Source organism: Pristiophorus japonicus, chromosome 7 (assembly GCF_044704955.1).
Source record: "Pristiophorus japonicus isolate sPriJap1 chromosome 7, sPriJap1.hap1, whole genome shotgun sequence".
Taxonomy (NCBI): domain Eukaryota; kingdom Metazoa; phylum Chordata; class Chondrichthyes; family Pristiophoridae; genus Pristiophorus; species Pristiophorus japonicus.
In genome coordinates this window covers 236,570,430-236,581,429 of record NC_091983.1, presented here as the reverse complement: position 1 = coordinate 236,581,429, position 11,000 = coordinate 236,570,430, and the positions used below count along the sequence as shown (strand labels likewise).

Genomic DNA, 11,000 nt, shown 5'->3' with positions numbered 1-11,000 from the left:
TGGGAATCACTGCAGCAAATAGGAGGTGGCTAACTTTTGTTAATATACCAAATGAGACAAATGAACAATTATCCTATTTTAGTGATGTTGGTTGAGGGATAAATATTGCTCAGAATACTGGGGAGAACTCCCCTGCTCTTCTTTGAAATAAAGCCAGGGGATCTTTGATGTGAAGCTGAGAGGGCAGACGGGGCCTCGATTTACCGCCTTGTTCGACAGTGCAGTGCTCCCTCAAGACTGCCCTCAGAAAGTGCAGCATTCCCTCAGTACTGTCCCTCCGAAAGTGCAACACTCCCTCAGTACTGCCCCTCCAAGGGTTCAGCACTCTCTCAGTACTGCCTCTGTGACATTGCTTCAGTCCTTCAGTACTGCCCCTCCGATACTGCAGCATTCCCTCAGTACTGCCCCTCCAACAGTGGTGCACTCCCTCTGTACTGCCCCTCCGACATTGCAGCGCTCCCTCAGTACTGCCCCTCCAACAGTGCAGCACTCCCTCAGTACTGCCCCTTCGATTGTGCAGCGCTCTCTCAGTACTGCACTGGGAGTGTCAACCTGGATGCTGGGCTCGAGTCTCTGGAGTGGGATTGAGTCAGCTCCTTCAGCAAAATCTATTCTCCTTCCTCCATTATCGCACCTCAATCTCAGAGCTCTCACTGGAAAAGCAAAATTATTCTACTTCTTAGTGCAATCAAGCAGACGCAGCATGGATTCATGAAGGGGAAATCATGTTTAACTAATTTACCGGAATTCTTTGAGGATATAACGAGCATGGTGGATAGAGGTGTACCGATGGATGTGGTGTATTTAGATTTTCAAAAGGCATTCGATAAGGTGCCACACAAAAGATTACTGCAGAAGATAAAGGTACGCGGAGTCAGAGGAAATGTATCAGCATGGATAGAGAATTGGCTGGCTAACAGAAAGCAGAGAGTCGGGATAAATGGGTCCTTTTCGGGTTGGAAATCGATGGTTAGTGGTGTGCCACAGGGATCGGTGTTGGGACCACAACTGTTTAAAATATACATAGATGACCTGGAAGAGGGGACAGAGTGTAGTGTAACAAAATTTGCAGATGGCACTAAGATTAGTGGGAAAGTGGGTTGTGTAGAGGACACAGAGAGGCTGCAAAGAGATTTAGATTGGTTAAGCAAATGGGCTAAGGTTTGGCAGATGGAATACAATGTCGGAAAGTGCGAGGTCATCCACCTTGGGAAAAAAAACAGTATAAGGGAATATTATTTGAATGGGGAGAAATGACAACATGCTGCGGTGCAGAGGGACCTGGGGGTTCTTGTGCATGAATCCCAAAAAGTTAGTTTGCAGGTGCAGCAGGTAATCAGGAAAGCAAATGGAATGTTGGCCTTCATTGCGAGAAGGATGGAGTACAAAAGCAGGGAGGTCCTTCTGCAACTGTATAGGGTATTGGTGAGGCCGCACCTGGAGTACTGCGTGCAGTTTTGGTCACCTTACTTAAGGAAGGATATACTAGCTTTGGAGGGGGTACAGAGACAATTCACTAGGCTGATTCCGGAGATGAGGTTACCTTATGATGATAGATTGAGTAGACTGGGTCTTTACTTGTTGGAGTTCAGAAGGATGAGGGGTGATCTTATAGAAACATTTAAAATAATGAAAGGGATAGACAAGATAGAGGCAGAGAGGTTGTTTCCACTGGTCGGGGAGACTAGAACTAGGGGGCACAGCCTCAAAATACGGGGGAGCCAATTTAAAACCGAGTTGAGAAGGAATTTCTTCTCCCAGAGGGTTGTGAATCTGAGGAATTCTCTGCCCAAGGAAGCAGTTGAGGCTAGCTCATTGAATGTATTCAAGTCACAGATAGATAGATTTTTAACCAATAAGGGAATTAAGGGTTACGGGGAGCGGGCGGGTAAGTGGAGCTGAGTCCACGGCCAGATCAGCCATGATCTTGTTGAATGGCGGAGCAGGCTCGAGGGGCTAGATGGCCTACTCCTGTTCCTAAGTCTTATGTTATGTTTTTACACTTTAAAAAGTTGCCCCTTTAAACACTGACAGATTCTGTGTTTGGTGACCCTCCCACGGCCTGTTTTATGACACAAGGTGTTACTCTGGGCTGTGACTGATATACAGACTAGTAACGGGGATATTTATAATCTTTTTTCTACAATGAATTCAATGAGCTTTTACAAACTGCTGCACTGCGAGCAGGAATAGTCTCTGAATGTCTCACTTCCTCCCCCGTAATGCTGTTCCACTTCAGCTCGAGCATCACAATCCACAGTCACCTTCTGGGCCTGACATCACTCCTCCTGCTCAAACCCCAACACACGCTCAACATCTCCAGTCACACCCCCAACACACACTCACCATCTCCAGTCACACCCCCAACACACACTCACCATCTCCAGTCACACCCCCAACACACACTCACCGTCTCCAGTCACACCCCCAACACACACTCACCGTCTCCAGTCACACTGATTTACGCTCCTGTGAAGCGCCTTGAGATATTTTACTGGGTTGAGGCGCTATATAAATGCAAGTTGTTATACAATGCGTTCCTTCATTGTACAGATTGCTGCAGCGCTCCGATACAATGCACAGCTCTCCTGTACAATGCCTGCAATCCTCAGCTACAATGCACTCTTATCCAATGGAAGATTGCTGCTCTAGAATGCACACAGAATCGTCCTCTCCAATTCTCCAGCCCTCCGATACAATCCACACAGGAACCTGTCTGATCCCCGCGCCAAGCCGCCAATCGCTGCTGGAAACAGCAAGGCGATCCCGTGAGATCCCGGGACAGAGTCTGACTCACTCTGGGGGAGATCAGCGAGCTCCGGGCGCGGCGAGGTCCCGGAGCCAGCTCCGCATTGCTCAGCAACAAGTCCAGGAGCCTCCTCAATGGACCAGAGGAGTTTAGCACAGAATCCGCACTCAAGGGGAGGGAAAGAGAAGGGGAGAGGGAGAGGGAGGGGGAAACAGAGGGAGAGGGAGGGGGAAACAGAGGGAGGTAGAGAGAGGGAGGGAGAGGGAGGGGGGAAAGAGGGAGGGAGAGGGAGGGGGGAAAGAGGGAGGGGGGAAAGAGGGAGAGGGAGGGGCGAAAGAGGGAGAGGGAGGGGGAAAGAGGGAGAGGGAGGGGGGAAAGAGGGAGAGGGAGGGGGAAAGAGGGAGGGAGAGGGAGAGAGAGTTCGGGAGAGGGAGAGAAAGGGAGAGGGATGGAAAGAGAGGGAGGGAGAGAGAGGGAGGGAAAGAGAGAGGAGAGATTGAGGGAGAGGGAGAGATTGAGAGAGAGAGAGGGAGGGAAAGAGAGAGAGAGGAGAGATTGAGCGAGAGGGAGGGAGAGAGAGGGAGAGAGCGGGAGAGAGAGGGAGCGAGAGAGGGAGGGAAAGAGAGAGGAGAGATTGAGGGAGAGACTGAGGGAGAGAGAAAGGGAGAGAGGGAGAGAGAGGGAGGGAAAGAGAGACGAGAGAGATTGATGGAGAGGAAGCGAGAGATTGAGGGAGAGGGGAGAGGGAGAGAGAGAGAAAGGGAGAGGGGAGGGAAAGAGGATGAGGGAGAAAGAGAGTGAGAAAGGGAGAGAGAGTAGAGAGATTGAGGGAGAGGGATATTGAAGGAGCGAGAGATGGAGAAAGAGCGGCAGTGGGGAGAGAGGGATGGGAACAAAAGAGAAAGACACAGAAGTGAGGAAAGGGAGTGAGAAATCGAAAGAGAAAATTTGACTGAGAGAGAGAGAAACAGAGAAAGAGAAAAGGGGAAAGAAAACGAGAGAGAGAGAGAAATCGCGATCCCGAGACTCACAGAGAGAGAAAACTGAAGTCTCAATCCAGGGGCTCAGACTGGGAACGTCGCCCCAGCTCAGCATTCCGCGCGGTCCTAAAGCCCGCCAAGTTCCACTGTCCAATTACTTGGCTGCCCCAATCAAAACGAATCGGATATTCAGCTCGGTTGTGAGCTGGGAAAAGTGTTCTGCTGTTATTTAAATATAAAAATCCACATGAAATGCGGTAATGAGAGATTTAATAATATGGGGGAGGGGAGCTGACAGTCAGGGTGGAGGTCAGATGTCTGCACTGCTTCAGAGATCTGTCCTGTTGCTGTTTACAATCTTCCCGGGAGAGCTGACTAATATCCCATCAACACAGGGCTCTGGGGAAAGAGCAGGGAGTGGGACTGATTGGATCGCTCTTTCAAAGAGCCGGTACAGACCCGATAGGCCGAATGGCCCCCTCCTGTGCTGTCTGATTGTATGGAAGGATTAAACACATAAACCTTGGGGTGGGGGGTTCATGACCCATCAGTCTGCAGCATTTAACTCGAGAAATGAAGGCAAGTCTGGCAGCTTTAAGAGAGATGCAGAGGGAGGCCGTTCAGCCCATCCAGCCTCACATTTTAAAAAAAACTGCAAATCCCCCGCCCCGCCTGTCACAGCCTCCCACTGACCCTTGGGAATGGCCCCAGAGATTTCAATCCCACTCCCTGCCCCGGGCCCATTTCACGTATTGGTCACTCTGGGTGTGAAGTGTCTCCTTACACCAGGCTCGAACCTGCCTTTTCCCAGTCTGTACCTGTGTCTCCTTGTCCTGCAGTCACCGCTTAACTTCAAATAGTGACTGGGGACTAACCCTTTCCAATCCACTTAGTATCATCTACAATTTTGTAAAATCCCATCTCATTCAACCCAGAGAGAGAGTGAGAAGGAAGGAAAGAGAAAGGGAGAGATGGAGAGAAAGAGAGATGTAGACAGACAGAGACAGTCAGAGACAGATACAGAGAGACTGAGAAACAGAGACAGAGACAGACAAGGAGAGAGCGAGAAAAGAGACAGAGATACAGAGAGACTGACAGAGACATAGGGAGAGAGAAACAGAGATCCATTTTCCAAGTCTCTCTCCATATTTGTATTCCCACACCAGGCAGCACCCGAGTGAATCTGTGCTGTTCCCCCTCAACAGCCTCACTCTCCTCTCTATAGTGTGGAGCCCAATACTGCACACAATGCTTGAACTGCCCCTATCCAGCCCATTCCTCATCCCATAATATCCCCCTGTCCCTGTCCAGCCCATTCCTCATCCCATAATATCCCTCTGTCCCTGTCCAGCCCATTCCCCATCCCATAATATCTCTCTGCCCCTGTCCAGCCCATTCCCCATCCCATAATATCCCTGTCCAGCCCATTCCCCATCCCATAATATCCCTGTCCAGCCCACTCCCCATCCCATAATATCCCCTGCCGCTGTTCGGCCCATTCCCCATCCCATAATATCCCTCTGTCCCTGTCCAGCCCATTCCCCATCCCATAATATATCTCTGCCCCTGTCCAACCCATTCCCCATCCCATAATATCCCCCTGCCCCTGTCCGGCCCAATCCCCATCCCATAATATCCCTCTGTCCCTGTCCAGCCCATTCCCAATCCCATAATATCCCTCTGTCCCTGTCCAGCCCATTCCCCATCCCATAATATCCCACTGTCCCTGTCCAGCCCACTCCCCATCCCATAATAGACCTCTGCCCCTGTCCAGCCCACTCCCCATCCTATAATATCCCTCTGTCCCTGTCCAGCCCATTCCCCATCCCATAATATACCTCTGCCCCTGTCCAGCCCATTCCCCATCCCATATCTCTCTGCCCCTGTCCAGCCCATTCCCCATCCCATAATGTCCCTGTGCCGGGCCCTTGGACCTTCTGAACCATTACCCACCCCTCCTGATCTGGGACATCCGCAGATTTCCCGCTCCGAAGCCTCAGTGACCAACACGCCCAGTGCCCCGATCGCAGAGACTCGCCGAATAAACTTCTGTCCTTCAGGCATCTCAATTGTTGCAGCAGCAACTCCTCAGCCCGTCAATCCAGATCAGAGCGTCGCCACACACCCAGATCGAGCTGCTTCGGATCGCTGGCTGGACCATCGACTCGATCAGACCCTCGGCCGTGCGGTTAGATACGGTGAAAGGAATTCTCTCCCAAACTCTGCTCCACACTGTTCCCCCAAGGAACACTGTACAACAATCAATGTGTCCGTTTGATAAACCCCAGGACAACACAAGCAATAGCTCGCGATTTATTGGTATTTAGAGAGACTTCGGTAAACTGATCCTTAGATTAGATTCAAAAGATATTTGAGGACAAAGAAATCGATCCAAATATAAACAGAGCTTCAAAATTCCATACTCTGCTGTCACTGAAATAAAACTGGGATCTCTGCAACGCCTCGATTTTAAAATTCTCATCCTTCCAGGGCCACGCCCCTCCCAATCTCTGTAACCCTCTCCAGCCCTGCACCCCTCCCTATCTCTGTAACCACTCCCATCATACACCCCTCCCAATCTCTGTAACCCTCTCCAGCCCGACACTCCTCCCTATCTCTGTAACCACTCCCATCATACACCCCTCCCTATCTCTGTAACCCCATCCAGCCCTACACCCCTCCCTTTCTCTGTAACCTCCTCCATGTTACCTGTGAAAAAAATTCCGGGTCGCGCGACCTTTTCAAAATACCGTGCATGTGCAGCCGTGCACCTTCCAGGGGAATGTGGGACTGTGCTGGGATACTGGGCTGTGTCCCACAGGGGAATGGGGGACTGTGCTGAGATACTGGGCTGTGACCCACAGAGGAATGGTGAACTTGCTGGGATACTGGGCTGTGACCCACAGAGGAATGGGGGACTGAGCTGGGATACTGGGCTGTGACCCACAGGGGAATGGGAGACTGTGCTAGGATACTGGGCTGTGTCACACAGAGGAATGGAAGGCTGTGCTGAGATACTGGGCTGTGTCCCACAGGGGAATGGGGGACTGTGCTGGGATACTGGGCTGTGTCCCACAGGGGAATGGGAGACTGTGCTGGGATACTGGGCTGTATCCCACAGGGAAATGGGGGACTGTGCTGGGATACTGGGCTGTGTCCCACAGGGGAATGGGGAATATGCTGGGATACTGGGCTGTGTCCCACAGGGGACTAGGAGACTGTGCTGGGATACTGGGCTGTGACCCACAGGGGACTAGGAGACTGTGCTGGGATACTGGGCTGTGTCCCACAGGGGAATGGGGGACTGTGCTGGGATACTGGGCTGTGTCCCACAGGAGAATGCAGTGTGAGAGGATTAAACACTTACAGTGACAGTTCCATTCTCCATCTGCAGTCAGTGATCGAGAGTAACCAGGTTACCATCAATCTGCAGTCAGTGATCGAGAGTAACCAGGTTACCATCAATCTGCAGTCAGTGATCGAGAGTAACCAGGTTTCCATCAATCTGCAGTCAGTGATCGAGATTAACCAGGTTACCATCAATCTGCAGTCAGTGATCGAGAGTAACCAGGTTACCATCAATCTGCAGTCAGTGATCGAGAGTAACCAGGTTACCATCAATCTGCGGAGCTCCAGTCACAAACCAAGCTCTCAAGCAATGAATATTTGCTGTTAAAGGAATGAATTATTTATGGTCTGGGACTGAATAAAGTCACATTGCATTTTTATCACATGAGAATCTGGAGTTTTTTTCATTCATTTTATGTTCCTGAAGGTTGAAGGATGTTGGTGCTGGGACAGAAATATATCCCCATTTCATTACCCAGTGTCGGCATCAAACATTCCCAGGGCAGGTACAGCACGGGTTAGATACAGAGTAAAGTTCCCTCCACACTGTCCCATTAAACACTCCCAGGGCAGGTACAGCACGGGTTAGATACAGAGTAAAGTTCCCTCTACACTGTCCCATTAAACACTCACAGGGCAGGTACAGCACGGGTTAGATACAGAATAAAGCTCATTCTACACTGTCCCATCAAACACTCCCAGGGAAAGTACAGTACGAATAGATACAGAGTAAAACTCTCTCTACACTGTCCCATCAAATACTCCCAGGGAAAGTACAGTACGAATAGATACAGAGTAAAACTCTCTCTACACTGTCCCATCAAATACTCCCAGGGAAAGTACAGTACAGATAGATACAGAGTAAAACTTCCTCTACACTGTCCCATCAAACACTCCCAGGGCAGGTACAGCACGGGTTACATGGAGAGTATGGTGAAACAGGCTCGAGGGGCTGAGTGGCCTCCTCCTGTTGCTATGTAACTAGGGATGGGCAGTAATGCCAGCTTGGCCAGCGACATCGACATCCTGAGAATGAATTAACGATGATTGTCTGTTGATTTCCCACTACACACACCGTGATTTCCCTGAATCACACCGTGTGATATTAGTCCCAATTCCCCAACTCCCAGCTCTGCTCATTTCACATGATTTACAGCACTACACTAAGAACATAAGAACAAAAGAAATAGGAGCAGGAATAGGCCATTTGGCCCCTCGATCCTGCTCCGCCATTTAATAAGATCATGACTGAATTGATCATGGACTCAGCTCACTTCCCTGCCCACTCCCCATAACCCTTTATTCCCTTATCGTCAAAAGTCTGTCTATCTCCACCTTAAATATATTCAATGATTCAGCCTCTACTGCTCTCTGGGGCAGAGAATTCCACAGATTTACAACCCTCTGAGAGAAGAAATTTCTCCTCATCTCAGTTTTAAATGGGCGGCCCCTTATTCTGAAAATATGCCTCCTAGTTTTAGTTTCCCTATGAGTGGAAATATCCTCACTGCATCCACCTTGTCGAGCCCCCTCATTATCTTATATGTTTCGCTAAGATCACCTCTCATTCTTCTGAACTCCAATGAGCATAGTCCTGACCTACTCAACCTATCTTCATAAATGAACCCCCTCATCTCTGGAATCAACCTAGTGAACCTTCTCTGAACTGCCTCCAATGCAAGTATATCCTTCCTTAAATACGGAGACCAAAACTGTACGCAGTACTCCAGGTGTGACATCACCAATACCCTGTCTAGTTGTAGCAGGATATCTCTGCTTTTATACTCCATCCCCCTTGCAATAAAGGCCAATGTGTAAAGGGCGAGATAAATGAGCAAAGCTCGATGGAATTCGATCCTCGATGGACAGCCCGAACTATCAAAATAAAAAGTAGGAGAATTGAGAAACGTGACGGGAAACATCAGCTGAGGCCGAGACTCGGGGGCAGAGCGGAATCTGAAATCTGCCGTCATTTATTGTCTGTCCCCAGGGAACAAAGGCAGTCGTTTCACTCTGAACGAGAACCAGGTCTGAAACCCCCCAGCTCTGGGCCGCAGACAGTAAAGAAAGAAAGGACTTGCATTTCTATAGCGCCTTTCACCACCTCAGAACGTCCAAAAGTGCCTCACAGACAATGAAGTATTTTTGAAGTGTAGTCACTGTTGTAATGTAGGAAATGTGGCAGCCAATCTGCACACAGTAAGATCTTCATCAAGAATGCAGTGGGATCTTGTACATTTAACTGAAAAGACAGATGGGACCTCGGTTTAACATCTTATCTCAATGACGGCACCTCTCAGTATTCTCTCAAAACTGCCTCTCCAACAGTGCAGCGTTCCCTCAGTACTGCCCCTCCAACAGTACAATGCTCCCTAAGTACTGCCCCTTCAATAGTGCAGCTCTCCTTCAGTACTGCTCCTCTGACAGTGCAGCTCTCCCTCGGTACTGCCCCTCTGACAGTGCAGTGCTCCCGCAGTACTGCCCTGCTGAATCGAGCACACCCTTAGTACTGCCCCTCCGACAGTACAGCGCTCCCTTAATACTGCCCTTATGAATCCAGCACTCCCTCAGTACTGACCTTCCTATAGTGCAGCTGGGAGTATTGCACTGGGAGTGTCAGCATTAATTATGGGATCTGGAGTGGGACTTTAACCCACGACCTTCTGACTCAGAGGCGAGGGTGCTGCCCACTGAGCCATGGCTGATATCTAATTAGTGCCAAACTCACTATTTCCACCACCGGCGTACCATGGTGTCAGAGTGTACCATCTACAAACGCACTGCAGCAACTCGCCAAGGCTTTTTCCCTTCAAACACTCCCTCCCTCACAGCCCTGTGAGAGAACCTTCACCACACGGACCGCAGTGGTTTAAGAAGGTTCACCACCACCTTCTCAAGAGCGACTTGGGATGGGCAATAAATGCCGGCCTTGCCAGCGACGCCCACATGCAGAGAATGAATGAAATGGTTCTCCCTCCTGCCTGCCCTCTGTCTCTGTCCTGCTGTGGGTGTCAGGAACAAACCATCGATTTTCTCCACAATTGCAGAGAATGTCAATGAATGAAATGACTGCCCTGATCTCAGAATCCCAGCAACATCAGTCACTGCTCCTACAGCGCAGTTTACATTGAATTAAAAGGTTGGTGTTTAATTGTAAACATTTTTTTTAAATGTTTTATTCGTTGCCAATCTTTCCAATTCTTTGTCAGATCATAAACGCCAAAGGTCACCTTACGCCCAAACAAAGATCACTCTGCGCCAATGATTTTGCTCTTAGCCAAAAGGCCTAGAGCCAAGGCTGCACCGTTCCTGGAAGTACTGCAATACCAGGTTCGTGCATGGAGTTGGATGGGACGTCCCCCACCCATCTCCATGGAGGTGGATGGGGCAAGCCCCCCACCCACCTCCTATTTCCAAAAAGCACAGGAGAACCACCTTCCTGATCCAGGGAGAACCACTTTCTGGTCATGGTTACTCCCCTGTCAGGTCAGTTACGCATGATCTTAGCCAAAAGGCCGAGAAGGGGGCAGGTTGCTAGCGCTGTTGGGGAGGGTTTCAACTAATTAGGCTGGGGATGGGCAACAGGATGTATCATTAGTCATGGAGGCCGGGTCATTGAATATATTAAAGGTGGAGAGAGACAGATTTTGAACGACAAGGGAGTGAAGGGTTATGGGGAGTGGGCAGGGAAGTGGAGCTAAGTTCAAGATCAGATCAGCCATGATCTTATTAAATGGCGGAGCAGGCAAGAGGGGCCAGTGGCCTACTCCTGCTCCTATTTCTTATATTAGAAAGGAGAAACAAGGTGCACGAAGGATTGGGGAGACAGATAGCACTAGAGTAAGAAATAGTACGATATTCGGTAGGGTCAGACTAAGAAAGAACACAAGAAGGTGTAAGAGCGGTTTACAGTGCATGTGTGT

The 11,000-nt window shown here is 49.8% G+C and overlaps 1 pseudogene; it reads right to left on the bottom strand.

The window, feature by feature from the left end:
- Positions 1-10,370: 10,370 nt before the first annotated feature.
- LOC139267549 (U2 spliceosomal RNA) lies at positions 10,371-10,604 on the bottom strand (annotated as a pseudogene).
- Positions 10,605-11,000: the final 396 nt, after the last annotated feature.